This window comes from Hemitrygon akajei, chromosome 32, assembly GCF_048418815.1.
Source record: "Hemitrygon akajei chromosome 32, sHemAka1.3, whole genome shotgun sequence".
NCBI classification, from domain to species: Eukaryota; Metazoa; Chordata; class Chondrichthyes; order Myliobatiformes; family Dasyatidae; genus Hemitrygon; species Hemitrygon akajei.
In genome coordinates this window covers 7,014,405-7,042,055 of record NC_133155.1, presented here as the reverse complement: position 1 = coordinate 7,042,055, position 27,651 = coordinate 7,014,405, and the positions used below count along the sequence as shown (strand labels likewise).

Here is a 27,651-nt window from a genome sequence, read left to right as displayed (position 1 = left end):
GGAAATTGGCAAGTACGATGTTGTGGGAGTAACTTGAGACATGGCTTCAAGCGGACAGGGCCTGAGAAATGAATATTCAAGGATATACATCTTATCGAAGGGACAGACTGACTGGCAGAGGGGGTGGGGTGGCTCTGTTGGTGAAGAATTAACCCCCCTTGCGAGGGGGGGGACATAGAATCTGGGGATGTAGAGTCAGTATGGATAGAACTGAGAAATTCTAAGGTAGAAAGACCCTAATGGGAGTTATCTACAGGCCCCCAAACAGCAGTCTGGATGTAGGGTGTAAGTTGAATGAAGAGTTAAAATTGGCATGTCGCAAAGGTAATGATACAGTTGTCATGGGGGATTTCAACATGCAGGTAGACTGGGAGAATCAGAATGGTACTGGACCCCAAGAAAGGGAGTTTGTGGAGTGCCTCCGAGATGGATTCTTAGAACAGCTTGTACTGGAGCCTACCAGGGAGAAGGCAATTCTAGATTTAGTGTTGTGCAATGAACCGGATTTGATCAGGGACCTCGAGGTAAAGGAACCATTAGGAGGTAGTGACCATAATTTGATATGTTTTAACCTACAATTTGAGAAGGAGAAGGGAAAATCGGATGTGTCAGTATTACAGTTGAACAAAGGGAACTATGGAGCTATGAGGGAGGAGCTGGCCAATGTTCAATGGAACAATACCCTAGCAGGGAAGACAGTGGAACAAAAATGGCAGGTATTTCTGGGAATACTGCAGAAGGTGCAGGATCGGTTCATTCCAAAGAGGAAGAAAGATCCTAAGGGGAGTAAGGGGTGGCCGTGGCTGACGAGGGAAGTAAAGGGCAGTATAAAAATAAAAGAGAAGAAGTATAACATAGCAAAGATGAGTGGGAAACTGGAGGACTGGGAAGCTTTTAAAGAGCAACAGAAGATAACAAAAAAGACAATACGCCAAGGAAAAAATGAGGTACGAAGGTAAACTAGCCAAGAATATAAAGGAGGATAGTAAAAGCTTCTTTAGGTATGTGAATAGCAAAAAAACAGTTAAGACCAAAATTGGGCCATTGAAGACAGAAACGGGTGAATTTATTATGGGGAACAAGGAAATGGCAGATGAGTTGAACAGGTACTTTGGATCTGTCTTCACTAGGGAAGACACAAACATCTCCCAGATGTAATAGTGGCCAAAAGAACTAGGGTAAAGGATGAACTGAAGGAAATTTATATTAGGCAAGAAACGGTGTTGGATAGACTGTTGAGTCTGAAGGCTGATAAGTCTCCGGGACCTGATGGTCTGCATCCCAGGGTACTTAAAGAGGTGGCTCTAGAAATCGTGGATGCATTGGTAATCATTTTCCAATGTTCTATAGATTCAGGAACAGTTCCTGCTGATTGGAGGGTGGCTAATGTTGTGCCACTTTTCAAGAAAGGAGGGAGAGAGAAAACAGGGAATTATAGACCGGTTAGCCTGACGTCAGTGGTGGGAAAGATGCTGGAGTCAATTATAAAAGAGGAAATTACGACACATTTGGATAGCAGTAGAAGGATCAGTCTGAGTCAGCATGGATTTATGAAGGGAAAATCATGCTTGACTAATCTTCTGGAGTTTTTTGAGATGTAACTATTAAAATGGTCAAGGGAGAGCCAGTGGATGTAGTGTACCTGGACTTCCAGAAAGCTTTTGATAAAGTCCCACATAGGAGATTAGTGGACAAAATTAGGGCACATGGTATTGGGGCAGAGTACTGACATGGATTGAAAATAGGCTGGCTGACAGGAAACAGAGTACTGATTAACAGGTCCCTTTCGGAATGGCAGGCTGTAACCAGTGGGGTACCGCAAGGTTTGGTGCTGGGACCGCAGCTGTTTACAATATGCATTAATGATTTAGATGAAAGGATTAAAAGTAACATCAGCAAATTTGCTGATGACACAAAGCTGGGTGGCAGTGTAAAATGTCAGGAGGATGTTATGAGAATGCAGGGTGACTTGGACAGGTTGGGTGAGTGGGCAAATGTATGGCAGATGCAGTTTAATGTGGATAAATGTGAGGTTATCCACTTTGGTGGCAAGAACAGGAAGGCAGATTACTATCTAAATGGAGTCAAGTTAGGAAAAGGGGAAGTACAACGGGATCTAGGTGTTCTTGTACATCAGTCAATGAAAGCAAGCATGCAGGTACAGCATGCAGTGAAGAAAGCTAATGGCATGCTGGCCTTTATAACAAGTGGAATTGAGTATAGGAGTAAAGAGGTCCTTCTGCAGCTGTACAAAGCCCTGGTGAGACTCACCTGGAGTATTGTGTGAGTTTTGGTCTCCAAATTTGAGGAAGGACATTCTTGCTATTGAGGGAGTGCAGCGTAGGTTCACAAGGTTAATTCCCGGAATGGCGGGACTTTCATATGTTGAAAGATTGGAGTGACTGAGCTTGTATACACTGGAATTTAGAAGGATGAGAGGGGATCTGATTGAAACATATAAGATTATTAAGGGATTGGACACGCTGGAGGTAGGAAGCATGTTCCCGCTGATGGGTGAGTCCAGAACTAGAGGCCGCAGTTTAAGAATAAGGGGTAGGCCATTTAGAACAGAGATGCAGAAAAACTTTTTCACCCAGAGAGTGGTGGATATGTGGAATGCTCTGCCCCAGAAGGCAGTGGAAGCCAAGTCTCTGGATGCATTCAAGAGAGAGTTAGATAGAGCTCTTATAGATAGCGGGGTCAAGGGATATGGGGAGAGGGCAGGAACGGGGTACTGATTATGTATGATCAGCCATGATCACAGTGAATGTCAGTGCTGGCTAGAAGGGCTGAATGGCCTACTCCTGCACCTACTGTCTGTTGTCTATAACCTCTATTTCAGTGAACTGGGTTGTGTAGTTTTGGCCTTGCTACTGTTTAGTATACAGTGACATTTATTGATCATATTCAGTTGTCTGCATGGTGAGTGGAGCCCTTATGTACATCCGGTTGGTTTGTACACTTTCTTGTATCTTGGTAGCCGAGTCTTGCACTGCAACATTTTACAGGAAAGTGACTAAATGGACATGAAAGCAAAATTTATAATAGGGACTTCCCCAGTCCTGGGAATAGATTATGAATACAGTCACTGCCTGGCTAAACAAGAGAGCCAAATTTTTCAATGGTTAGGTTTTGAATGTTTTGGAGTTCACATTTTAACTTTTTTCAGATTGCTAATATGACTTCTGAGCTAGGTGCTGTCGTACCATTGGCTGTGCTTTGATATTCATTGTTGGGGGCCTGCTTCCTGTTGCTATTCTTGTGCCTCCCTTCAGAAGTTTGCTTCCTGTTTGTATGTGTTATGCTGTGTCAGGGCACTGGGGTTCTGTTTGTTATGCTATGTAAACTCATGCATCCTGTGACACCGAGTTTGGTATTTAGTTTCTCAATTCTGATGTTTTCTTAAAAACCTAGTGTGAATCTGTGAAATGCAAATTACTTCCACATTGCATCGTGTTCCACCTTGTGCCTTCCAATTCCAGATTTCACTTGAATTTTCTTAATAACTCTGCACATGTGCAGTTAAGTTTGGGGGTTGGTGATTTGGTGGGCTGTTGCTCTTATAACATTCTGTATCAATAATTGGGGTGGTATGGTAGCTTAGTGGTTAGCACAATTTGGGTTCAGTTCCCGACGCTGCCTGTAAGGAGTTTGTATGTTCTCCTGTGACTGCGTGGGTTTCCTCCGGGTGCTGTGGTTTCCTTCCATATTCCAAAGAGGTATGGTTTGGTAGGTTAACTGGTCATTGTAAATTGCCTGTGATTAGGTTGGGATTAAATTGGGGGAATTGCTGGATGGCGCGACCCGAAGCACCGGAAGGGCCTGTTCCTTGCTTGTTGTCAATAAATAAATTCAAGCTAATGATCTTCTGAGGAATTAAGTCTGTACTGGAGATTTGGTATCCCTTTCAAAGAATGGTGGTGAAAGATAGTTCACTACAAAAAAAGCTAAAACAAACCTTGGTAGTAGGGGAGCAAGAGACAGTCATTGCCGTCTATTAAATAGAATACAGCTGTTTGCATCAGTGTAATGGCCAAAGAATTCTCCCTTGCTGCAGCTTTCTCTTGCCTTTTGAGGAGGGGCAGTTTCATGTCATTTTGTAGTTCCTCATCCAAATGGCATGATTATACATTTTTTTAGCTCACAGTTTGCTTGTGATTTGTAGATCTGCTTTTGTCTTTAGTCAGCTATGTGAACAGGGCTGTCTTCCGCGATCAAGAGTAGACTTCTGCTTTCACCAGTTTCCCTGCTCAGTGTGTGAAACCTGCTTCTGTTTGGCAAGTGGTACATTCCCTCTGAGATGGGATAGATAGATGGATGATAGCTTTCTGCATGTTTTTTTTTAAATGTCTTTTTGGTTCCTATTCTAGTCTATAAAATTCTAGGCTTCGGTGAGCTGAGTATATGTTCCTGAACAAATTGTTAGCTGTAACAAAATCTGCTAAAATTATTAAATTCTCCTGAATTTTTAAACCTATGGCAGAAATTTGAATCAATTATTTAAGTTTCTGGGCAGTTGAAGATTCCAAGGATACACCGATTGCAAATCTATTAATCGGAAATCTGATCAAGAATACATTGATTGGAAATACATTGAATACATGGATGGGAAATGTTAAATTGTGGTCTAATATTTCCACCATTCCCAACAGACTAAATTGTAATGGACCCTCGAAGGTCAAACTTTCAATAAAATTCCTAAGTGAGGGGGGGGGAATGCTTTTACACTCTGATTTGGAGAGGAGAGGGTCAATAAAATGATCTGTGTTAGAGATGCATTTTTAAAAAAAAAAAAAAAATGCTGATATAGAAAAGGTCTTCATTTTGGGGCAGAAGAGTCCAGTAACTGGAAACATGCTCGCTTAGGGAAACCTGATTAGTGGAGAACCATTTGGCCTTTACCAAACATCTCCCTGGATGGTTGGTGGTAAGGAAGGAAGTGATAGAGGATATTTTGGGCTTCCTACAGCATTAATTACCTCTTCATAGTAATCATCGTCTCACTTTTGACCTCGTAAACAGTAACTGTTCACTTGTAGAATATCATTGTTGTGTGGCAAGTGTCTCAAACAAGTCGATGCTTGTTGAAAATGCAGAATATGTATGTGGTCCGTCAGCATTTTACTGCCATGGGAACACAGCCTCAGTGCACATGTCTCAAACTACAACTGCTAGCTGGTATTAAAAATACAAATTGTGCCAATATTTTCCTTAAAAAGATGGGGAAAATCCAGTGTGTATATTTGATGTAGCAATATATACACTTTCAAGATTTTCTGTTCATTTGCCTGTGAGGCTGGGAAACATGATTCACTGCTTCATGAGAAGTGATCCTGTTCGAGATTCAAGATGTTTTAATGCCATTTCCTGTACATAGTGTAAGAGAGAATGAAATAGTTACTGAGTTTGATGCAGCAATAAGGTAAAACATAGTGATTAAAATAAACACAATAATTATGAATATGGAGATAACTTGTATATATTGACTGTCTGAACATAAAGTGACATGAGGCACAGGAGTATCTGTATGTAAGGTGACTGACAGGAAATGACAGTGGTGGTAGAGGTGGGCTAGTGAGTGGAGGAGTTGATCAGCATTACTGCTTGATAAAGTTTTTGAATCTGGTGGTCCTTGAGTGGATGCTACGCAGCCTTCCTCCTGATGGGAGTGGGACAAACATTCCATGAGCAGGATGGGTGGGATCCTTCGTGATGTTACTGGCCCTTTGCTAGCGCCCTTCTGTATGTAGTTGACAGGTAAGCTGGTGCCAGTGATGCGTTGGACAGCTTTGACGATCCATTGTAAAGCCTTCCTGTCCGCTACAGTGCAGTTTCCGTCCCATACTGTGATGCAGCTTGTTAGGATAGTCTCTACTCCACATCTGTCGGGGGGTGGGGGGGGGGGGCGACAAGAGTATAGACATACTCAGTCCAGCTCTCTTCAGCCTCCTCAAAGTATTTTTCCTGATTGTGTAGGATGTGTTGTGGATCAATGAGAGGTTGTGTTAGACGTGCACTCCCAGGAGTTTGATACTGTTTGCAGTTTCCACTGCTGTGCCGCTGATGTAAGAGTTCTCCTGAAGTTGTGTGTCTTGTTGACATTAAGGAAGAGGTTATTTGCCTGGCACCGGCCTTGAGCTCTTCCACCTCCTCTCTGAAGGCCATCTCATCGTTGTGGGTGATGAGCCCCCACCACTGTTGTCATCAGTGAATTTGACGTGGCGATTGCTTGGGTGTTTGGCTGTCCAGTTGCGTGTGAACAGAGAGTACAACGATGAGCTCAGCCCATAGCCCTGGGGGTGGGGGAAACATGTGTTGAGGATGATGGGGAGGGACGAGTAGTTGTGCATCTTGACTATCAGACATCTGTTGGTTAGGAAATCAAATACCCAAGTGACACAGTGATGTATTTAGACTATTAATTCCCATTTCCTGCACTGTCTGTATCCTCATACTTTGCCTCTTTAAATGCTTCTCTAGCTGTGTCTCAAAACATAGTGATTGTATCTGTCTTCACTGCTTCTGGCAGTGAATTCCAAATATCAACCAGTCTGCATAAATGGATGTCTTTAATTGCTCTTGCATTTACATGCATCTCTGAAATATTAGTTCCATATTCATTATAGTGATATATTCATTTTAGGATCTCTTTAAATTGGTACCTCTGTACAGCTCAGTTTTGTTTTATGTTGCAGCTCTTAAGTTGAGAAGGTGAATGAACTAGTAGCTGCTTTTCTACAAAAGGACACACTTCTCCTTTCCACTTTCAGTGAAGTATTATTGATATATTCCTCTTTTTAGATGGTTACTTGGACCTTTTGAAAGGGTCTTTCCATGTGTTCTGAGCATGGAGCTTGTGCCTACACACTTTCAATGTAGTTCCATGGAGAAAATGTTAATTTTGATTCTAGAATACTAACTGATATTCCCATTTAAGGAGAGTTAATGCTGTTAATCAATCATCAGTTAGTGCAAGTAAACTATACCCTCAATTCTAGATACTTTTTTGTGTTGTGTAAAGCTGAGTGGCAGAGTTGCTGAAGGAAGCAAGAGATTTGTGATATAGAGTGATCCAACTGAAAGCTGCTTTCTCATATTCACTCTGTTTGTTGATCAAAATTTTACTTCCTTCATAAGCATTCTGGGTTTCACTGCTTGGTGTCTGCAGTTTATTTAGAATGCAAACTACTGTCACTTTTTGGAAACTTTTTTTTTCCTTTGGCTGCATGACTGGGCACATGTAGACCTGAAAGGTTTGATCTGTTTGAGAGGATCAATGATTCACTCTTGTGTTTTAGAGCAGTTAGTTTTTCTTGTTTGCATAAGAAACAGGGGAAGGATATTTGGTCATATCACCCCTTTCTGGTATTTAGAGTAAGTATACACCTCATTTTATTAGGGCCAACTTCTACAAATGTTTTATGTCATATATGGCCATGACTTCTTTGCAGATTCCTCTCTTCTCAATTGCATAAGCTACATTTCTCCTCTTTGTCTATTCCCCACTCTTCTCACCTGCCTACCACTTCTCCCTGGGTCATCTCCTCTGTTCCTTTCTCCTCTGGTCCACTCTCCTCTCTTAGCAGATTTCTTCATTTCCAGCCCTTGATGTTTCCTATCCACCTGGCTTTACCCATCATCTTCCAGTTAGCTTCCTCTCCCCACCCCACCTTTTTATTCAAGCATCTTCCCCCTTCCTTCTCAGTCCTGAAGAGAGGTCTCGGCCCAAATGTTGACCATCTATTCACTTCCATAGATGCTGTTTGACCAGCTGAGTTCCTCCAGCACTGTGTGTGTGTGTGTGTGTGTGTGTGTGTGTGTGTGTGTGTTGCTTTGGACTTCCAGCATTTGCAAACTTTCTTGTGTTTCTTTTGTAAATTTATAGTAATGTTTTTGCCTGAAATAAAGCTAAATAATAAATGAAGTTTGTTTTTTCCCTTTGGTCATATCATATCTAACTACATTATCATGTCTTCTATTAGTAAACTCAATCTGATTCACTCAACAGTTGTAATATTTTCAAACTGCATTGTAATCTCAGGATTTTAAATTGCGGCCTGTCATGGACTTCCCAGCATTCTGTCACCCATCTCCATAGTATGGTTCCAAGATTTTGTCTTGTGAATGTGTTATTACACTTCACTCTGTCTGTTGATTGCAATATGTGTGCTAGACAAGATCTTTTAAACCCTTCATAGATTTGGCTCCATCTTTTAATTCCACCTGATTCTACAGCCTGCTTTTACACCCAGAATGATTTTTAAAAAAATCCTCTTCCATTAACTGTCCATGGACCCCAGATTAGGAATCCTTGCTCTAAAGATTTACAGGAACAGAAATAATTTGCCTTTTTGGACATTTAGATCAATTAAAAAAAACCTCTATTATCAACAGATGCTCAATTTCATTGATACCTTGCCTAACAAAGATGTTTCCATTCAGTCTTAAATTTTCATCTTAATGAAAGTGAGCTGCTTCAACAAATATCGCCCAGTTGCACTCACATCTGCTTTGAGAGGTTGGTCATGGCTAGAATCAATTCATGTTTAAGCAATGACCTGGACCTGCTGCAATTTGCCTATCCCCACAATAGGTCTACAGTGGATGCAATCTCACTAGCTCTCTAGTCGGCCTTGGATCACCTGGACAATAGTAATCCTATGTCAGGCTCTGTTTATTGATGACAGCTCAGCATTCAACACAGCCATCCCCTCAGTTCTAATCAACAAACTCCAAAAATCTAGGCCTATTGGAAACATACTCTCTGCATCCACTCTATTTAGGCCTTTTTGATGGGTTTCAATGAGATGCCCATCCTTATTCTTCTAACTCCCAACAAGTACCGGCCCAGAGCCATTAAATGTTCCTTTTACCTTAACCCTTTAATTCACTTTCAGGATCTACACTTCCTTCTTGAAGTCACATGACCAGTAATAGATGTGATGTTACAGCTTTTGGGGGGAGAAATCCGGGTTTCTGGCACACTGAAGGCAAAAGTTGTTTAAACGCTGACTCTAATTTTAAGATCATGTTTTGGACTAGAAAATTTCTACCTATTCAAAATGTTTAATGATGTATATTTGACATATATATTGTATATAATTATAATGTTTGTATATTTCCAATTAATCATCTGATCAAAATGTTATAATCATTTTATGCAATATGCACAAATAATTTAACCCCTTATCCTCTTTACTGAAGTGCCAGAATCTGTCATACTAATTTCCAATTTATCTTACCTGAAGTCAAATGCTGTGATCTGAATGCAACGATTTTAAAAAAGGCCATCTACACTTGATACATTACAGTGCCTTTGTTTTTGCAGCCCGCACAGCAATCCATTAGCCTTTCTGATGATTGTTACTGCAATTTACAGCTTTTTTTTAAAAATGGGGAAAATCCCTTTCTCCTTCACAGCTGTTAAAAATTTTGCCCATATACGAAGTGGATGACCTACACTAAACTCAGCATTATCTTTGCCCATTCATTCGAATAATCTATGCCCTATGCTAACTTCCTCTTTCCTAATTGACTAGGATACACGATGCTCAATTCCTTTATTTATACATCAAGAGATATGAGGAGCAACTAAGACTGCTGTGGAGATCTCTGGGGAGCATTACTTGCTGAAATTGCCTTCTGAAATAAACCCTTTATTTCAGTTTGTTTGCCACTTTCCCACCAATTATCAAGCAACATTACAAAGTTAATTCCAGTTCCATGTGCCTAGTGTAATGTGAGATGTCTGGGTTGATGCCTTCTTTTAAATAAAATCCATGAAAAAATTGCTTACTGAAATCTATTCAAGAGCTCTTATCAACTGGCACTTGTCTATGTACTCAGTTACTGATGATAACTTGCCGCTTTTTCGATTAAACTTCCCCATTCGAAATAGGCAGCTTTACCATTCAAAGGTACAGATCCTAAATGTAAATATTTGGGAAAATTATCACTATCAAGTCCTTAATTTATCTGCTTTGAGTCCTATTATTAGTTGTTTGACATGCATTTCAAATTCCTTTGTGTCACTGAAATTTTTTTTTGCCCTTGTTTATTCTTTAAACAAAGTGCGCATTGAATAAATTTGCCTTTATCACGTTACTAATGGTTGGTTTTGTATGTGAGAAAATGGGATAACTAAATTTTTGGTTGGTTAAATCCTGAAACAGTATAAAGCTTTATAATCTACTCTGAATTCCCCATCACTGTTGATTTTGTTACAATATAAAATGCCAGTGATTGACCTGATTGATAGTTTGTTATGTGCGTGTTTGTATGATGTGGACAGTCATGGTCTTTCCATGACTATGACTGTTCTTGGCTTATTTTTCTACAGAAGTGGTTTGCCATTGCTGCCTTCTGGGTAGTGTCTTTACAAGGCGAGTGACCCCAGCCTAATGTGAGCCTGATTCGAGGGTGGAGGGGCTGGTGCTAAACAGGTGCTACACCTTGCCCGAGAGAGACCTGCAGGCTAGTGGAGGCTTTGGTAGAGACATATCTTCACCTTGCCACCCTTGATTAAGAATAAAGAAATTTTTTTTACCTCTGAAGCTAAAAAGTCTATCCTAAAATCCATTTTGAGGTGTTTTGATAACCCTTCCACTAACTTTAGACATTGTTTGCTGCTATTGCTTTGCTGGTTTTTGGAATAAATAAACAAATTAGGAACAGAAGTAGTTCAGAGCCCAGGACTTCCCAACCTGGGGTCCATGGACGCCTCAGTTAATAGTAGGGATCCTTGGCGCATAAAATGTTGGAAACCTCTGACATAGCCCCTTAAACCTATTCCACCATGCATAAATCTGATTGTAATCATCCTGCATTCCAGCCTACCTCCAGTAACATTTTATTTCTTGCTTTTGAATGAACCTATGTAATAATGCCTTTTAAAAATTCAAAAATTCCTTTTCCTTTGCCCTTTAAGCAAAAGGGTTGCAAAAATGATTGGAGTTCATAGAATCGGTATGTTGAAGTTAAATGATTCAATTCAAAGTTCAAAGTAAACCTAGTATTAAAGTACATATATTTCACCATACACAACCCTGAGATTCATTTCCTTCTGGGCATACTCTGTAAATCCAAGAAGCATAATAGAATCAATGAAAGACTGCACCTAACAGACAAACAACCAATATGCAAATACAAAAGAAAAAATAAATAATAAATAAGCAATATATATTGAGAACATGAGATGAAGAATCTTGAAAGTGAGCCCATTGGTTATGGGAGCATTTCAATGATGGGGCAAGTGAACTTGAGTGACGTTATCCCCTTTGGCTCAAGAGCCTGATGGTTGAGGGGTAATAATTGTTTCTGAACCTGGTGGTGAGAGTTCTGAGGCTCCTGTACCACCTACTTGAGGGCAGCAGCAAGAAGAGAGCATGTCCTGGTCCTTCAATTATTACAAAAAACATTTCCTTTAAATCATTACATAATTAAACTTTACTTCCAGTGTGTTTTTTTTTTTGTTTTCAGTAATCACTATAAATTGTCCTAAGAGATAACTATTTTCTAACCTGCTGGGAAAATAAAGCTGGTGATAGAATTGTTATGGTATAGGTGGCAATCACTCAGCCTGTTTTTGTTTCCTGCTCCTGTCAATCAGTTATCCCCTTTCTTCAGTTCCTTTCCCATGGAATTGCAAGCTGTTCTGTTTTGTGCCTGTCCTATATTTGAGGGCACTGATTGATTCTGTTCCCCTTGCCCACTATGAGCAGTGAATTTCAGATCATAGCTTAAAGGTTCATCATCTTTTACATGTTGCTCAATCTTTGTAGGCTACGTCCTAGGCTCTTGAGCAATTACTTCTGTCTAGGTCTCCATTTGCTTGCTTTCATGTAAGCTTCTGAGTGGCTCGTAGGGCCATTTTGTTGGTTGTCCATGTAAGTCAGACAAGTACAGGGTACAGATTTCCTTCCCTGGAAGATATGGGTGTATCAGATGTCATTTTTCTAAATTATCAATAAATTGTTTTCTTTAATCGAGTTTAATTTCCACAATTTCTGTAGTGAAGCTTGGGCAAGATGCCTATTTGCACTGATTCAGTTTCCCTGTCTTTTATAATAAAACTTTCCCCAGCAACATACCGTTCTTTTAATTTTTTCTCCACTTACCATCACTCTGGCAGTTTTCTCCATAAATCCACTAATCTCTGGAAAGATGTGCAACTCAGATCTCCTTTGATCTTTCTCCTCTCACCTTAAACCTCTGCCTCTAGTTTTCAACTGCCCTACCAGGAGAAAAAGACTAAATTGTATGCCTTACTTGTGTCTTCCATAATTGTATGAACCAATAGGGTTTCTGTTCAGCCTGTCTCACTGTCTCTACCTGTCTATCTCCCCTATAACTTGAGTACACCAGACCAGGCAACACTCCTGCAAATGCTTTTTGCACCTCCTCTTGCAATCACTTACTTCTTGCTGTGAGATGAACAGGATTGTATATAATACTCCCAGGTGTGAGCTAACCAACAATTTGTGCAGCTATAATGTAATATCCAAAATCATATGTTTTTTCATATGTCTAACTGTGTCACACTTTCAGGGAACTATTTAGTTGTACCTCAAGACTTCAGTGTTCAGTAGCATTCTCCAGGGTCCCGTCTATATATCAGGGTTGGTTTAGCTTCTCAAATTACACTGCTTTGTACACGTCAGTGAATTTCCATCACTAATTCACCTGCCCACTTCCTGAGTTGATCCCTGATTTTGTAACCTTAGACAACCTTCCCCATCACTAGACCACCAAATTGGGTGTTATCTGCAAGGTTGCAAGCTATCCTATTACTGGTAGATAAAAGTATAGTTCAAGGACCGAGGAGTGTAGACTTAAAAAAAACCTGGGCATAATGTTGCCTGCCTTGTGCCAAGGTTAAGGGCATATGTCATGGTTGTGGAGTGAAGGAGAACTGATTGTGAGAGATAGTGACATTGATAGGATAAAGAACAAGCTTCCATTGAAGGAGTTAGGAATCAATAAAAAAAAACAATAATGATCATTTGGATTACTATTTAAATCACAGCCTATTTGACAGAGTGAAATAAAATGAGAGAATCAAATGTGTGGTCTGAAGATTGATGTAGGTAACATGGGTTTTGTGGGATGTTATATCAATTAGAGAGAAAGGAGGAGCTTTTGGCTGGGATAGTCTTTACCTGAGTCTGTCTGGGACTCGTGTCCTTTCCAATTGAATCATGAGGTCTGTAGATGAGGCTTTAAATTTATAAGAGAAAGGGCACAATGAGGACATAGTGTAAAATAGAAATCTGTTAGAAACAGTGCATTCAAATGTAAAAGTGTATTGACTTCCAAACATAATTGTAATATAAGGCGTGTAGCATGTGTAAAATGATCATAAATGACTTGAATCTATGTCAGGGGTTCCCAATCTTTTTTATGCCATGAACTCCTACCATTAACTGAGGGGTACACAGACCCCAGGTTGGGAACCCCTGATCTAGATGTAGGGAAAACCAAGTTAGCAATACAGCAGAGAAATGAATTTTTGGAGTGTATGAGATGGTTTACAAGATCAATATGTTGAGTAACCAACGAGAAGCTATTTTAAATTGAGTATTGTGTGATGTGAAAGAGTTAATTGATCTGGTAATTAAGACCTCTTTAGGAACAGTGATCATAATACAGAATTTTACAAAAAGAGTCGGTGGTTTAGTTAAATCTGAAACCAGTGTTTATAGCTGAATAATGCAAACTCTGGCTATCGTGTGATGACTAACTTTAAGGTATAGTTTACAAGTGAAATAAAAATGGTGTAAGCATGGGCTATAGGAATTGTTGAAAATAATGTGAAGACACAGGTGTTGCACACAGCTGTAAAGAGCATTAGATACAAGGATTGGGAAAATGCTTAAGAGCTCTGCAAAATAGAGCCAGGGTGTTGGTGGGCAAAGGAAGGGTAGATTAGCAAGATTGTATGAATTGTATGAATTTCTATCGATGGTCAAAAAGAAAAAGATGAACAGAAGTTAATATTGGATCCTTTACTGGCTGAGGCAGGAATCCATATGTTTGGAGTAAAGAAGTGGCAGAGAAATTTAACAGATATTTCATCTGTCTTCCTGGAAGATGAAAAAAATACTTAAATTGCGCAGGGTTAAGAGTTTGAAGTAAATGTAGAGCTCAGAAAAGTAGCATTAATTATAGAAAAAAAATGAAGACATTGATGGGATTGAAAACCAAGTGCTGATGAAGCTGTGTAGATGCTTGTCTTCCAAAATTCCACTGAGTGGAAGGTAGCAAATATAGGCCCACTGATAACACACCTCTGTAGTGTGCCTATACATTTGTCCCTCAGTGTCCTTCCCACTGATTGGCAATAATGGAATAGACCCTCTAGTGTAATTGCATTTACTGTTTCCTCACTAAATTGATTCTGCCTTTAGTTGTTCCAGGGCATCCTCTGTCAGCAGCAGTGCATTCTTAATAATTTTGCCTCTTTTGAATCATCTGAATACAGTGAATACAGTGTTCACTTTGTATCTCATCTCTTAATAGGACAGGAGGTCATGAGAGTATCATCTGGACGTATTTAAAATCAACTTGGAAGTGTTCAGAATGGACAAGGCAGGGATTTCTCTTGCATATCTTTGACATGGATTGGGTGGGCATAAAGGTCCCATTCTGCTGTACTTTTTCTGTAGGCTTGCTCTTCAGGCAGTGAAAGGGAAATCTTTAAGGTTAGACAAGGAAAGATTGAATAATACTCGTGGAGGTTGAGTGCTGGTACTGACTGGTTGGGCCTGATCGTCTTCTATCTGTTATGTTTACTTTATGGCAGCCTTCTGTAGAGATTCATGTGATGCAACAAAGCCTTGGTGGACAGGTTGCATTTTCACATCCACTTTGCTTCATTTGTTATGTGCTGTGTTGTATGATGTGGGCAACCATCGTCTTTCCATGACAGTGATTGTTCTTAGCAAAGTTTTTCTACACAAGTGGTTTTCTGTTGCCGCCTTTTGGGCAGTGTCTGTACAAGGTGGGTGACCGCAGCCATGATCACTACTCTTCAGAGATTGTCCGCCTGGCGACAGTGGTCGTATAACCAGGACTTGTGATATACTCTGGCTGCTCATTCAACCGTGACTTCATATGAAAATGATCGGTGGTCGGTGGGTGAGCTAAGCAGGTGCTACACATTGCCCGTGGGTGACCTGCAGCCTAGCGGACGGAAGGAACACCTTAAACCTCCTTTGGTAAAGACTCAACTCCACCCTGCCACCCATCATGTCCCAGCATTCCCAATAGATCACGTTTGATTCAGTCCGTGCCTTCAGTTTTCTCCCTGCAGTTTGTATTCCTACAGCAGGACTAAAATTCTGCCATCATGTGGTTTCAAATGTACCTGTGGCTTCACTGCTCTGTCCGTCCCTTAAGCCAGAGGTTTGCAGATGGCAACCAGGCTTCGAGTGATGGAACCAGAAGTGTCCCATATGATGGCCATTCTGCCATGAGCCTTTTTCAGTGACCTGGACAACATTTGCTTGCTGGAGAATGGTCTTACTGAGACAATACACAGGAGGAGATGAGAAATTGCTGCATTCAGTTTTTTACCTAAGCATGGCTGGCCGGCGACGTGCCTGGCTCTCCAGAATGACAGCTCCCTGTTGGGGAAATCGAGGGAGGCAGATTCCGTGTGTCTGTTGACGTGGGTTGCACGTACTCTTCTGTAGTCGGCAGTCGTTGTTCTGTGGCAATTGAACATCATGTAGTTAAATGCCTGAATGCTTCTCAGGGAGCTTATGGTTGAATTTATAACTGCTGCCTACATCCCCTCCCTATGTCAAGGACACACTGGGAGACCTGTACCATATCATCAGCTCATTATTAAATAAGTATCCAAACGGTCTCCTCATAATTGCAGGAGACCTCAATCATGTTGTTTCTTCTACCTTTTTGCTTTTTTTCATCGCGTTCTTTATGCTCATTGTGTTTTTAAATTCTGCATCGGAGCCAGAATAACAATCATTTCATTCCCCTTTACACTTGTGCTCTGTAGAAATGACAGTAAACTACCTTGAACTGTTGTGTACTACCAAAGGCATTTAAAGACAGTCAAAATAAGACTTAAACAACTGCTACATTTTAAAAGAAATAGTGCTGTTTTGAAAATGTAACTAATGAAAATTATTAATATTAACTAAAAGGAAAAACTCTTATATTTAGCTTAAATGCTGGCTGGGGTAAGGCTGAAGTGTAACTCTGGGTGATCCGGAATTAATCTTGACTCCAGAGGTGCACTGAAAGATCAGACACTTCACCAATATTTTGGAACCAGGAGGGAGAGAAGGTTGCCAAGACTGTGACATTGTTTCTAATTCGGCTTGGTTTTCAATATGATAAGCCAACCTATGTGTAGTGAACTGCCACGTAAATGCAGTGTATTCGTATAAGGATATTCCTGATTTCCCCGCCTGTACAAGAGGTCAATTGTGTAACTATAGGACTTTAGAAATATTGGGGCACCTTCTGCAGCTTGTCAATTTTCATGGATCTGCTGACGAACTATCAGCATAATCTGGCTTGATCACAAGTGAAACAGCAGATCTGTCTCTCCCTAGTTTCCAAACATTGTAATACGCAGAGGGTAGGGTTTTCTGGACATAAAATTTCATTTGAGAGTCAAATTTAAAATGTGGGTAAATGGTTAATTGAGTTTTAACTATCATTGATGAGAGCCACCAGTGGAGGGAGTGTTGCTCTGTTTATTCCTGTTGTATGTGGTATATATCCAGACCTGCTCACAAGTTAGGAGAAGATTCTGGGAACGGACCATGAGCGAGGCTCTAATTTTTGAGTTATTTTCCAGTTTTTGTTTGTTTCACAAATTTAGTTAATTATGATTATTTAAATATTTCAGAAAATAACTTTTGATTTCTATAAGTATGGATAAATCAAAGTATCAGTGAGAACATGGGTTGCTGTGATTTGATTGTATGGATTATGCATGGTAGCATGTGATGTTAGAAATCTGCTTGCTCTGGTTTTCAGCAATATTAAACCTCAGCCACTTTCTAGACACTAGCTTAAAGGCAACTTTGCATTTAAACAAGTAATGCATTTCATCAATCATACAGTGCTTTTTCAAACCTCCACAGGAGTTGAAGCAAGAATTATTTGTGATCTCTGAGGAAATAAGCTTCACACCTAAATTATTCTTGTTCTACTTGATGCCTTGTTGGTTTTCATTTTCCAAGGCCATTAGTGCCTAGTTGAGTATTGTAGGATGTTCTCAAAATTTACTTGTGACACAATTGCAAAAGTGAAAATGTCTTGAGTTGAGCAACTTTGGAAACATTGTTTTGCATAATTGCACTCAATTTTGCCCCATTTTCAGTTGCTTCCAATTTATTTTGCCCCACTGTTATCAGGCACTGACTAATCAGCAGGTTGGCTTTATTAGTGGACAACATGCAGGTTTAAAAACCCAAAAAAACATACTGAAATCAATGTGCAAATTTTGCATAGTTGCTGCATATTGTTTCCATAAGAATTTTATCATAGCAATGCTGCATAAATTAATGGTTTGCTTAACGTAGTAGGGCTGATTTGAATCAAAGTGGGGGAGGATATAAACAGACTCTACATCTGGATGAACAGCCAGGCTTTAATGGAAGAATTGGGGAACAAAGTTGTGGGGGGGGGGGGGGGGGAGGGAAGTGGATGGAGAGTGTGTATGTTTCTATGTTAAACTTTTTCTGACTGTACTTTATTCCTTTCATTTTCAATTTCAGTGTTATTTTTGTATTTGAATTAAAATTGTGATAAAGGTGATATTTCTTGATTTGTCAGGACTTGGGCAGCAGATGCATACTTTAAGATTAATTTAAGTCGCTGTAATTTTGGTTTAATTTATAATTGATACAAGACACATTGAGGTTGATTTGTAAAGATGGGTCTTTTTGGCATTTGAACGTGTGCTATACTTGTGTGATGTCAGCAGACAGGAGAGTATGATGAGAAGAAATAAGAATGGATGCTTTTACCAAGTTTACTGTTTGTAAACAAAGAAGTTAGCAGCTGTTTATTCCATTGAGTTTGTTCCACAATTAAAAGCTCAAATATAGCTGATTTGTGCCCAATTACATTAATGCAGGCGTGCTATATCCTTGATCCCTTTAGACGCCAGATCTCTATTTACCTGTGAAAGCTCCAATTGACACCAGCTTAATCTTTTAAGATCTATGAATACTCTGGCAACTTAATGTTATACCATAAGACAGAAGAGCAGAATTGGGCCATTCAGCCCATCAAGTCTGCTCTGCCATTTCATCATGGCTGATCCATTTCCTTCTCAACCGTTTTCCTGCCTTCACCCTGTAACCTTTCATGCCCTGACTAATCATGAACCTATCAAGCTCCACCTTAAATACACCCAGTGACCTGGCCTCCATATCCACCTGTGGCAACAAATTCCACAGATTCTTCACCGTCTGGCTGAAGAAGTTCCTCCTCCTCTCTGTTCTAAATGGACACCCCTTTAGTCCTAGACTCCCCACCAAGGGAAACATTACTTCTAAATAGGCCTTTCAGCATTTGATTGGTTTCAATCTTCTTCCTTCTTCAGAACTCCAGCAAGTACAGGCCCAGAGCCTTCAATCGCTGCTAATACGATAGCCCTTTCAATCCTCAAATCATTCTTGTGAACCTCCTCTGAACCCTCTCTAAAGTCAGCGCATCCTTTCATAAATAAGGTGCCGAAAACTCCTCACAATACTCCAAGTGAGGCCTCGCTGGTGCCTTTTACAGCCTCAGCATTACATCCTTGTTTTTATATTCTAGTACTTATTGCATCCATTCAAGGCTATATGTTCAAATGAACACTAAAGGGTTTGTGTGTTAAAGAGCTGGTACTTGTTACAAGAGCTGCATAGTGGGAAATGGATCTCACTTGAACGAGGAAGGGGCATGCATTGTGGTGGAAATGGTAAACGTGGAGGTAACAAAGGTTCTTAAATAAGTGAGTGGATGAAGATGGAGAAAAACGTGGGTATTCTTTTGATAATGTCCCACACGTTAGGGAAGGGTTTGGGATCTGAGGTCCCAAAACCTTCTTAACATGTATTGGCAAACTAGATCCAAAATTGGCTTGGTGTTGAGAGGCAGAGTGTGATAATGAAGAGTCTTTTTTTCCTGACTTGACGTGGTTTATTGAAATGCCTTGTACAAGAATGTAGGTGGTCTGATTAGTAGATTTCCAAAAATTGGTGGAAGTCTCGAAGAAGATTGCCTTTGGATTCAGGGATATTGACCAGGTGGGAAGTTGAGCAGTTAACCAGACTTGTGAGGTTATGCATTTTGGGAAAATACATATTGGTAAGGATTTGTACAGAAAAAGGCATTGCCTTTAGCATTGTTGATGTACAAAGACACCTTGGGGTGACTGAAGATGGTGACAAAGGTAGATAAGGTAGCGATGAAGGCATTGGTGTGCTTGCCTTCATAGGCTGAAGCTTTGAGTATTAGAGTTGGGATGTTGTGTTGTATACTACAGGAAGAATTCAGTAACATTAGAAAATGCAGAAGAGATTTACTAGAATGATAGCTTGATTGGAGTGCTTTAGTTGCAAAAGAATAGATTTGAAAGGCTGCATCTGTTCTCACAGCAAGGGATGACCTTATTAAAAATTTAGGAGATTTAGAGCTGCAGCTAGGATAGATGGCCTTTTTCCTGGGGTACGAAATTTAAAATTAGAGGGCCTAGATTTATGTATGAGCTGCTCGACAAGGTTGTAGAGTAAAACAGCACAGAAGCAGGCCCTCTCTCCGCACCTGTTCATGCCTTTCTAAGCGAGTTGCCTTTGACTATACTCCTCAAATTTTCCTATCCATAAACCTGCCCAAATGTCTTTTAAACGGTGTAATTGTACCTGCCTTTACCATATCCACCATGATCGAAGTGGAACATCTTGCCCCTTAAATTTGTTTTAGATCTTTGCTCTTGCCTTAAGTCTATGCCACTAGTTTTAGATTTTTCCACATTGTTTAAAAAAGACATTTTCTACCTTACCTATGCCCTTTATGATTTCTATAAGCCTCACTGAAGGGAGAGTGGTCCTGCCCATCTATTGTCTCATAATTTACGCCCTCCAAAATGCGGGTAGCATCGTTGCCTTTGGTAATGGTATGACGACTATTAAAGCACCTAATATTCTGGGTGTAGTTTTATCAGTGTCCTATATAGCTGTAGCATGTCTTGTGCTCAGTGTTCTGACTGATGATGGCAAGCATGCCACATGGCTTCTGCGCTACTTTGCCTTTCCTGTGTTGCCATCTTAAGAAAACCATGTTGGTACCCCCTACCATTACTTTGTTCTACAAAACATCTCAAGACCCTGACTGCTCTTGTGAGAGTTCTGCCCTGGTGTAACTTTCATCATTTCATTCTTATGTAAGCTAAATTTCCATGTGTCATGGCAAAGGCAGGAAGAGTTGGTGTTTAACAGACATCTAGGCAGGTACACCAATAGAAAATGATAGGATATAGGTCTAATACAGGAAAATGGGGTTAGCACAGATAGGCATTTACATAGAAGATTTGTACAATTCTATGATTCTTCTAGTGGAGATGCAGGAAATAATTAAGAAAGCTAATGATATTAATTGGTAGAGGAGTTTGTGCTTCAGTTATGTAGGGCATTGGTGAGACTATACCTGGAGTATTGAGTGCAATGTTGATCATCCCTGTTAGTAAGTATATTTATGCTTTGGGAGTAGTTCAGTCAAAGATTTACTAGGTGATGCCTGGAATGGATTTGTTATCTTATAAAAAAAAGTTTGGAGATGGTAGACTTGTATTCCCTGAGATATAAAAGACTAAGGAATGACTTGATCGAACTGATGAAGGTCCTGAGGGATCATGTTTGGATGTTTCCTCTTATAGGAGCATCTGGAACTAAGTCATTGTTTAAAATAAGTTATCCTTTTCTGGTAAGGCAAGAATTCTCTTCTGAGGGCTTTGAGCCTTTGGAATTCTTTTTTCAAAGGGACAACTAAAGGAAAAGTGTTACTGTGAGCTTATGATCTTATAACCTTATTGAATGCACTATTTTCCTAGTCAGACCAGCATGATCTCATCAAATGTGACTATAAGATATGGGAGCAGAATTAGGCCATTTGGCTCATTGAGTCTCCTCCACTATTTCACCACGACTGATCGATGTATTTCCCTCTCAGCCCCAATCTCCTGCCTTCCCCATTGTATCCCTTCATGCCCCGACAAATCAAGTATCTGTCAAACCTCTGTCTTAAATATACCCAGTGACTTGGTCTCTACAGTTGTCAGTAGTAGAAAATTTCACAGATTCACCACTAAAGAAATTTCTCCTCGTCTCCATTCTAAATGGACATCCCTCTATTTTGAGGCTGTGTCCTTTGGTCTTAGACTTACTCACCAAAAGAACCACCCAGTCCATATCCGCTCTATCAAGGCCTTTCACCATTTGATAAGTTTCATTGAGATTTCCCCTCATTCTTCTGAAATGGCGGAGCAGGCTCAAGAGGGCAAGTTGTCTATTCCCCCCACCCCCCAATTCATTTTCATACAACGGCTTGGTATAAACATTTTGAAAAGCAGGTTTTGTTGGTGTTGAAAGCAGGAGCTAGACGCAAGGATGGAGCCCTTTATTCTCTGTAGTTCCTTTGTGGCTGGTGGTTTGGAGTGTGGATTTGTACTTGGCTGCCTGACCTTGAGGTCTAGCCAGCAGGGAAACTGAGCTGCTTCATGGTGGCTTCAGCTCCAGTGGTTCATGTTGACTTTCTGTTCCATGACATTGTAAAGGATGTATGCAGGAACAAAAATCGGGTCCTGTGCATTTGAAGTGGCAGGAAAAGTTTGTTTTATATGAAGGAATATAAAATGGCTTTCAGAAGTTGGTTTTGAACTTGTAAACTCTTGAGTTACCACAGGCATATTTTCTGAAGTGCACCGTGTGTGTGTGTGTGTTTAACGTTGAATGTAGGTGATCTGTAGTTTGAGGCTACCTATAGAGTTAATTGACAATCGTTTTGTGACAACTCTTAGAGTTCAAAATCACATTCTGATCTTTGGTTCTATAATCCTTATGATATTACTAAATGGTAATGAACATATTTGTATATAGCATCTGTAGTGAAAATTGCTTGTAAAGCAGTGTCTCTTCATTATTACATTATGCTGTAGCATAATCAAAATGATAACACTCATTTACTGAGAACCAACTCCTGATCATAAGGCTGTCTGCAGCAATATCTCAGTTTCACCCAGATGTTACCAGTGAATGCCCTTGGATTTGTTCCCATCAAGAAGAGCGGACAAACCCTTGTTTTAACATTTCATCCAAAAGGGTACACTTAGGAAAGTACAATATCCTCAATACTGGACTGGCATCCTCTGCTGGTTTTTATGCAGTCAGGTTCTGATGTCTAGTGACAGCCACTGTAAACAACTCTTTGAAGTACACCTGCAATTGTATTTTGCAAATGCGGTGCTATTTTTTCAAGCTTGTATCTTTCTGTTTGATAGCGCAGAAAGGAAAAGGATGCATGCACCTGTTCTTACACAGATGCTAAGACATGAAACAGTTTTTCTGGTCAATGAGATTTCTCCCTTGATTGAGTCTGATAATACTAAGGCTCTCAGTAGGTCTGAAGTAATATATTAGATACATTTTCATTTCTTTGATGCCCTCTCCTTTCCAGTCTTTTTGTCCACCTATTTTTTTCTGAGATTTTTAAACATTTAGATGTCTAAGCCCATTTCTGAGCTATAAATTGTTATGCAATTTGGCTACTGATACTGCATGATGTCACGTAGATGATGATCATTAGAGTTGCTTCCTCAAGCTCATAACTAGTGGAGTAGGAGCCAAGTATTTAAGGGTTATAGTTATTTAAATGTAAATATCCTATTTATTTGCCATAGCCAATGTGGGTATAGAATTGCCAGTTATATATTTCCATATTCTTTAAATATGAAAAAGTGGCTTCATTTTGTTCCTTTCTTGAGTTCCAGGTAGACACAATTCTATTACTGTGATCATTCCTCTCAAAAATATTCCATTGTTCTATGGAATTAAGCGTACTTTAAGTTATTCTTGAACCACTCACTCGTGCCTTGGGGACTGAATAGTCTCAATTGTAATTGAAGTGGGGGCAGAAGCGAATGTTGCCATTTTCTTGAGTTAAACTAAATAAGTGCAGGTCTTAATCCTATTAAGTTGCGTGGATTACCCCAGATGTTCCTATTCCCCTGTCATCAGGTGCCTAATGTGTTCAGGCTGCTCATTTATTTTGCAAGAATGCATTAATCTATTGTTTCCTCCACCCCACACCTGCTTTCCCTGTCAGAACCATTGCTCATTGATTGACATAAGGTTCTAGTTAGAATAGGCTGTTCCTCTTGGAGGGGCTTTTCAGGTTTGGTTTGTAGTATTCACTATAGATCAGCAAATGCATCTTTACTGAAAAATGTTCATTACTGTCTTGCGTCCTTCATGTTTCTGGTTTGCTATGAAGAGAATAACCCTCTTAATAAATTATTTCTTTGAGAAGCATAGCAAGTTGACTTAGCAATCACTGTTGAGCTCCATAGACCATGTTTGCACCCTTGCACCTAAATACAATTAGCCAGCCGATGGTGTAGTGGCATCTGCACTGGGCCTTGAGGCAAGTGGTCCTAGGTTCAAATCCGACTGGCTCCTTGCATGCTTTCCATCCGTATTGGGTTGAGCGTTGAGTTAACAACTCGGTCTTATAATAAAACATATACTCTAAAGAAATGGCAAGGATGCCACCCAGTGCATCACACAAGGCACGAAAAGGAACTCAACCTAAATTCAGTGATAAGACATTCTCTCAGTGACTAGATAACTGACAAAGATAATCTTCATAGAAACACAAGAACTGTGAGTAGGAGCCTTTGTCATTTAATAAAATTGTTAGAGGTGTCACCTTCAGAGTTTATACTCTCATCAAAAATCCCCATCTCCTTACAATGTTCTACAGGGTTTATAATGTTCTTAACATGAGAATTTAACATGAGTACGACACAAAGAGATTAAATTTAAATGTGTCATCAGTCTGCACCTGCATTCAATAATTTGCCTTTTTCAGGAAATGAGATTTGGGAGATTGCAGTTAGTTTGACTGAACTTCCTTCACTGAAAAGTCAGCACTGTTGCCTCTTGACATTTGATGATGGTGGATGGCGGTGTGAAGCTATGGAAGATGGGTGAAGTTTGGCATTAATCAGAAATAGATGAAAATGCAATAAATGGACTCAGTGTGATTTTTGCCATTAATTAGCAGTTGTCTCGTTTGTAAGCATTGGCCACCTCCAGCACAGGAGTGTATTCCTTTTAAAAATGAACTCAATCATTCTGATTTCCTTAATTTTGTCTCAGTTGCACTGTTAAGACCAGGCAACGCTTAACAAATTCAAGCTTGAGTGATGCCTCCACCTCTTCTGTAATTTGAATGTTTTTACATTGTAGATTGAGAGATTCTTCTAGTGCAAGACCTGTTTGCTCCCACAAATCTTTCAGTTTGTTGCTTAGAAGAACTAGGTTTTACAGAGGTGGGGTGTGCTATGGAGCCTTCTCTGCACATTGATATCTCTGAAATGTGTTTTGTAATGACTTTACTGAGGACAGACTCTGTATAGATGGTCACTATTGTGGAAGCAGTTATACAATTACATGCCAGTGTACAAAGCTCATGGGGTCAGATTGTAGCCCACCTTTTGGAGTTTAGATTTAAATCTGCACAGTCACAATAGTGTTTTGAATTGATGACGTTCCTACTCTAGTAATGAGTTGAAAATGCTGATTTAAACAGTCAAAGTAGAAATGGAGGGAAATGGGAAAGCTAGATTATAAAAGCACAGGTTTTCACTGAGAGAGTGGGATTAATAAAGGTCTAGCCTTAGGCTTTCTGTAGTCTAAAATTTGGTTGGAAACCAGGTTATTAATCCAGGTGGAGGGAGTATTTGAATTTTAAGGATTATTTAAGAGTATAGAAAGCACGGTTATTGTGTGTGTGTGTGCGCACGCACGCATCATTGTACACTCTTGCAATAAGGGATGAGCATGTGTGGTGAACTGTGTAGGAAGTGGCAGTGAGTACATGGTGCTATCACCTTAACGGTTTCAGTGCACAGCTATGTATCCTGTGCTGAGTGACTCACTTGGCAGCTCAAAGCCTTTCCAACATAAAATTCACACATCGGGAATTTAAGGTAATGTTTCATCTTGCAAAGATGAATGCAGCTCTAACGACAATTAAGACATTTGATCCTTTTCAGGACAAATTGGCTTGTTTAGCAACATATCCACGGGCCCTAAAATTAATTTTCCTCCATGACTGCCACACTATGGCTGCAATGTGCACTATCAACAAAATTTCCTGCAATTACTTGCTAAAGCTGCTCTGACAGCATCTTTGAAACCCATAACCTCGACTACCAAGAAGGGCCTTCTGATGGGCAATAAATACTGGCCTCGCCAGCAGCAACAGCATCCTAAAAAAAATGAATGAATAAATAAACTCCTTGGAGTATTCAACTCTCATTCATCAGGTCAGAGCCTGAAATAAAACTGGGCAGGATTTCAAAAGAAAGCTCAAGGCTTTTGTTAGGGAGCCAGCCAGGAGTGTGAGATTCAGTGTGAAATACTTGGATAGCTTCCAGTATTTTGATGGTAATGGCAGATGGGCAATAAATCGAAAGCACATGGAAAGCCTGCGAGACAAACCAATCCACTCACACTGTTATTGTTTACAAATGTAAATGTTGGCTGAGTAATGAGCATTATTAGGATGGAAGAGCAATCCTTTTTTTTTAACGTAAGTGAGAGGCTCTCTGAAACTGACACTCACTCCAGGTCAGCAGTGTGGGATTGGGATGTGCCAGCTGTTTCTGTTGACCATTACACTAATGTGAAAGCGTGGGAATTATTTTCTTGGAGTGGCTTCTTTTGTCAAGTTGTATGACACTGGTTAATGGAATGTGTGTGTGAAGTCTTGTCAGTAGTAGATTCCCTTGATGCAATTTCCTGCTGGTGTCAGCATAAATATCCTGGGTGTTTCTGTCTCTTTGATTTCAATGTGGTACCTTTAACATTGCAAATTCTGAATGAGTGCTATCAATATTTGTATTAAATGTAAACTTTGCTTATAGTGAAAACAGTTTTATATAACACTGCAGGGCAGTGGTATTTTTTGGGATGATATTTCAGTATTCATTTCTAGGATGCTTATATATTAACTCTGTGTGAATGTATTTTATCTGTATCCATGCTGCTGATTTAAGGAGAAGCAAACAGTTTAAATTTTAACGAATAATGCATTATTGCCTCTGTATTGGTTCAGTGTGGTAGTTTCGGTCTCAAGGATAAGCTAGATTGCCTTAGCATTCCGTACAGGATATGCTTTTGCAGCTGCCATTTTCTCTTGTTTAACCACCATTTTGTAAGATGATCAAAAAGCAGCCAGTGTAGTGTAAAACACACCAGGTTAATTCATGTAGCCTAATGTTCTTTGTTTCTTCGGAAATTTTTTGCCTCTGTTTGTTAGTGGGGTCTGTGGGAAGGGAGTAATCATGTGACTAGAAGTGAGTGTATGTCCTGTAGAAAAAAAATGATGAAGCCTCCTTACATCATTATTATAGCAGATTTAATCTGCTGCTGAGATTCAGTTTGCCAATTGAGGGCTTGCCTGATATTGTCCTCAGTTATGGTTCTACATAACGATTTGAAGGTGTTGGGACAATTTTAATGCAGGGCCCTTCCTCTGAGTTTGTGATATTAAACTTGATAGTGGATAGTGAGCTGTGTGCAGAGAAGTGATTGATTGACTTTTGGGGAGATTGCAGGTGATGGGAGTTACTAATACCTTAAGAAATTTTGTATGTTAAGAGCACAGTCCAAATTATGTATAGTAATGGGTACGTTATGAGATGTAAGAGCTCTTCTGTTCTTGAGTTAAAATAAAATTGTAAAAGGCAATCAAATCTGCCTTTTACAACAATGCTAGGTCTTTGACAAGTAATTGTAGTAGGACTTCTACACAGGAGATTTAACTCTGGCCCTTGTCCTGTCTCCAGCTGATAGCTAATTATTCAATTGTTGTCAAGTGCTTTGAAGACATTTTCAAAGACCAAGTAAAAAGTAGTTCCAGTAATTTAAATGTGATGTGATGATGTCATTATGCCTGACAGGATGGTAATCCCAGACTGACTGGCTGTGCCAGCCAGGGCTATACTTAAAACGTGGCAGGATTATTCATAACTGTGTTTGCTCCTGTCATCCCCACCCCAACTTTCGACTTGTAATTTTAAGTGAAAGTTTAACTTTTATATATTTCCTTGGGCAAATTTTAAAGATTTTTCAATAACCGTTACTTCATTGAAGATTATGGGATACCCTGCTGAGCAGTGATGTTTTAAACATGCTATCCCTAATGCTGTCTTCCTCCTTCCTCGGTTTCCACTGCTTTCCAGTCTCCTCCCCACCCCCCACTCCATCCCCAAACACTCTTCATTGTATTTGTCACACCCTCCTTTGAATGATAACTGAAAACAGTTAGCATTTAAAGTACAGCAGCAACTTCCTAAAGTAAATACATTTTTTTAAATTAAACAATTTAAGTTATTTCAGT

At 39.9% G+C, this 27,651-nt stretch overlaps 2 protein-coding genes across 3 annotated transcripts in view; both read left to right on the top strand.

Moving 5' to 3' along the window:
• Positions 1-16,697, top strand: part of gpn2 (GPN-loop GTPase 2) — a 189,367-nt gene extending 172,670 nt beyond the window's left edge. Inside the window, exon 7 of the mRNA XM_073034537.1 lies at positions 16,687-16,697. The gene's annotated coding sequence lies outside the window, so the exon portion shown is untranslated. The remainder of the gene's footprint in view (positions 1-16,686) is intronic.
• Positions 1-27,651, top strand: part of LOC140719717 (AT-rich interactive domain-containing protein 1A-like) — a 121,109-nt gene that overhangs the window by 51,300 nt on the left and 42,158 nt on the right. The window lies entirely within an intron of this gene.